This window comes from Nicotiana tabacum, chromosome 16 (genome assembly GCF_000715075.1).
Source record: "Nicotiana tabacum cultivar K326 chromosome 16, ASM71507v2, whole genome shotgun sequence".
Classification (NCBI taxonomy): Eukaryota; Viridiplantae; Streptophyta; class Magnoliopsida; order Solanales; family Solanaceae; genus Nicotiana; species Nicotiana tabacum.
In genome coordinates this window covers 18,591,891-18,596,035 of record NC_134095.1, presented here as the reverse complement: position 1 = coordinate 18,596,035, position 4,145 = coordinate 18,591,891, and the positions used below count along the sequence as shown (strand labels likewise).

Here is a 4,145-nt window from a genome sequence, read left to right as displayed (position 1 = left end):
TTTTAAAAGGGTATTTATTTAAAATAAATAAGGTATCAACCTTTGCTATAGTAGGTAACTAATCCAATTCAGAATGCTAGTAAGTCCGGCAGCAAGTTCCCAACCAATGTTAGTCCTCACCTATGTTGACATTCAGAGAATTGAAGACAACAAGAAGACATCTAGAAATTCCATAAAAATTCATGGAATATTTACAAAGAGATCAAAGACATCAAATATTGTCTTTCTCAAAGCCGTCATAAAGTGATCAACATATGTTCTTCCTTTTCATGGAGATCAAATACATCTTATGGAAGTTCGCATCATCCTACATTCGAGAAATATGATGGTTAAGCATCTCAAATCACGGAAAACGATCTAGAGAGAAGAATCAAGGGAACAAACAGAGTTGTACCCGCCATCTTATCAATAAAATTATGTTTCTTCATATTTAAATAAATAAATAAATAAAAAAGACAACAAGAAGACAAAGATGTTTGGTGATTATCTAATTTCGGTCATTCCATACTTGAAGTCCTATACTTTGAAGTAGACGAGGTAACCAAGCAACTTTAAAATTTGTTGAAAATTCTGTTAGATTCAAGATTTTGGTGTTGTTCGTATTCACATTATACAACGTTACATGCTACAAATAAGATAGCAGTAATATCTATGTAAAGCATCGCATCCATCTCCAACAGAGATTATACATATATACTCCAAGATATTCATGCACCTTTTAAACTATACTAAGACCGGCTCTCATAATCCACATGATCACTAATTAATCCATATTGACGTGCTAAAAATATATGGGATATGACATATAAAAGCTAGAAATTATAATTAATACATATATCGTCACATGCTACGGCAAATGAATGGAGCACGTTTTGCCCAATCGAAAATATCCCAAAATCGAACTTTTTTGCGTGCAGCTGCAGATGTAGTAGTATCCCCCGTTTCATTCCTTTTCAGCATCTCCCACAAAATATGCACATCTTCATATTCACATTTCCTCACATCACGGCGAAGCTTTACAAGCCCTATAAATGGAAGTTTCAAGGCCGGTCATTTTATTGAGTATATTTTGTATTTCAGTTTAATTTCTATATACTGACAGTAAAAGAAAATTATAATTATAAGTAATTGCTTGTCCATAATAAGAACGTTGGCATATATACATAAAATAGAAGTTACAAATTAAAGTGAACTTAGAAAGATACTAAGTCTAGTTCCCCTCCAACATCCTATTCCAATTGGCTACCGTGGACTGATCAATTATGAATAACAGTAACTATTCCTCGTTATTGTCTCTTGAGTGAAAGATTTTGTTTGCTAGATTCTTTTCGCATATATATGAGTTTATTTAATCAACAATAACAAAGTATAACATGCAGCAGCAGGCCACGTGTTGTTTCCTAAGTCCTTCTCCAACACAATAAAAATGAAAAATACCCCACGAGCCACATCAACACTGATATTCTTAATTATCTACTAGCTTGTGGGGTCTTAAAAAATGACCACCACCGTTAATCTGGTTGCCTAACTGCTTTTTTGAGTAGTTGTTACATATTTACGGTATTGTTTTGATAAATACAATGGATAAATTGTAACATTTACGGTTTCATGATGTCATGCATCAACAATATAAAGAATTAACTTATAATATTACAAAGCAAAAGTCGGATACGAGGTAAAATTATTATATAAAAAGATAGAGTAACAGATAAAATATAATTTATTTATTAATAATGAAGGGAAAAATGAGAGAAAAATAAGGCAACAACGCGACCACACGAAATCGGTCGTTGCATAAAGTGATATCACTTTTTATTGTTATGTAATGACGAATTTAACGATACGATATAATAAAATTTAAGTACAATCAAAACAAATATTATATTTAAAGTAACAACATGATACGATATAATACAATAGGTAACAACCATCCCAACAAGCTGCAAAGAATAAGCAGTTATTTAGTTCGAAAAAGAAGTCATTGTATTGAGCATTGGTAATTTTATTGAGTTATTCCCTAATATTTTCCCATTAAAAAGGAAAACCATAAATTACTATTTTCGATTGCAAAAAACAGAGGCCTTAGATAAAAGCAAGGGAAGAGAATCAACTAAAACATCAAAGTGCCAGAGAAATGAATTGAAATTGCATAACTTGGGCTATAGCTAGAATTCGGTTTTTCGTTTCCCTGAAATGTTTAATTATTGGATATGCTATATCAATCTGTTATAGCCATTTTGTTTCGTTCCATTAAAGAGATACATGGCAGCAAAAACGGATTCAAAATTTAAATTATATGGGGTTAACTTTTATATTTTTAGCATTAAACTTGTTATATTTTTAAAGTTATGCGTTCATTAATGAATATTTACACATAATTTTATACTTTACATCGAAAATTATGGGTTCAGATAAATACGATATGAGAAGGCTAGAGATGACACAAATTATAAAGCTTGTGCATGAAGGATAATAGGAGGAATGAGAACTGACCATTTTTACGAATGCGAAGACGTCTAGAAACTTTGGTCCAAACTTTGCGCATAGGAACCATCATTTTGTCCAACAACTCCATCACCATTTATTCTGATGATTATTCGAACAAATTAAAAACAAAGTTCCAAACGTTTAGCTCACGAAACAAATGAAGCAAAATTTTCCTTTTCCTTTATAGAATTTGTGTATGTGGGAATGTGAAAGGAGAAACAGAGATCGGTAAAAAAAGCAAAATACAAACCCAACTCTCTCCTCTCTATCAATTTCTCAAGAAGAGAAGGAGATGGAACGGGATGTTTGTTGCAGAAATAAGTAAATAACGTTTGGTGGTTATACAACATTTGACACGTGGCATGGCCGACGTCCTCCGCTGATTGCAAAAACACCAATGCCGGGGTTCTAGATTTTTTATGCCACGTCGGACACAGTCTACTGGTTGTTTTTAGTTGGGGTTGTTCGGCCAACGTGTTTGTTGGTTTCTTAGCCGATGTCCAATATCTGCTTTAAGCTTCCATTAAATAGGCCAAAAACTCCTATAATATAATATAAAATAAAATATTCTCTCGATTCCATAATCGTATTTGTATATCTGTGGCCTTGTGAAACTCATTATGTCCATAAGCAAGCGGTTTAGATAATGACATAAAAATCTGTGTGATTCTCAAATATAATTTGTTTTGAAGTAACAAATTCACGTATGACTATCCACTGTTGTCAATCACCGTGAAACAATCACTTTATTATTAATTACCACAGTCCACATATACATTCTTTGCATATATAGTTCCCGAGCGAACCAGTGACTCGATCGAAGGAAATTTCTACCAATGAGACAATATTATATATTGTCATTCAATCACTCAGTTGTGTCTCGTGATAAACCGCCATTATATTAATGTTTATCCGTAAAATGGTACAAGTTAAGTTATACGTAGTTTCTAGCCAAGTGAATTAATTTGATTCTGAAATTATAAAAGAATTGAAAAAATATGTAATACTTAGCCTTGATATGAAGACGAAATAGTAGAAATAATAATTCCGGGAGCGAGCCTCCGGGCGCAATAATAATGAAACCAAGAAATAAGAAGATAAAATTGTATAGAGCTTTGAATAGATTATAGCATAAGTTTTCAGAAAATTCCCCCTTTATAATGATAATAAAGCTCACTACTTATAGCTACGTCTAGGGAACAAGGTCCTAGCTAGGATTGTACCCTTCTTTGATGTCAATTATGAGGGTCATTGATGAAGGTGTAACGGTGAGCATAAATGACAAATTCTCTGTAATGGACAGTGCACCAAATATTGTAGAATATTCTCCATTAAATGCCACCGGACGGAGGGTATTTATTGCATTTTATGAGCGTCATCCTTTCCGGTGACAAAGGGGAAAGTTGCCTTCGGTTCTAACTATCCCTCGCCTTAGGTTCCACGTGTCATTCTCTTAAGCGGCCACCTAGTATAGCATATTTTACCCTATGTAGATAGTCCCCCTGCTTTCCGGTGACATAACTTTGTGTAGCCGGGAAGTTGGTAGAAACACTCTTCTTGGCGGGAATTACTATGATTCCTTCTGAAGCTTCTGACGGTTGATTAAACGCACATCTCTCCGCATTTAATGCCCCGAACACGCTACATCCCACGATTCA

The 4,145-nt window shown here is 33.8% G+C and overlaps 1 long non-coding RNA gene across 1 annotated transcript; it reads right to left on the bottom strand.

The window, feature by feature from the left end:
• Nucleotides 1-550: 550 nt before the first annotated feature.
• LOC142170530 (uncharacterized) lies at nt 551-2,828 on the bottom strand. The gene is made up of 2 exons (XR_012699759.1): nt 2,494-2,828; nt 551-1,025 (listed from the first exon to the last, which is right to left on the bottom strand). It is a non-coding gene; the product is annotated as an uncharacterized LOC142170530 (long non-coding RNA).
• Nucleotides 2,829-4,145: the final 1,317 nt, after the last annotated feature.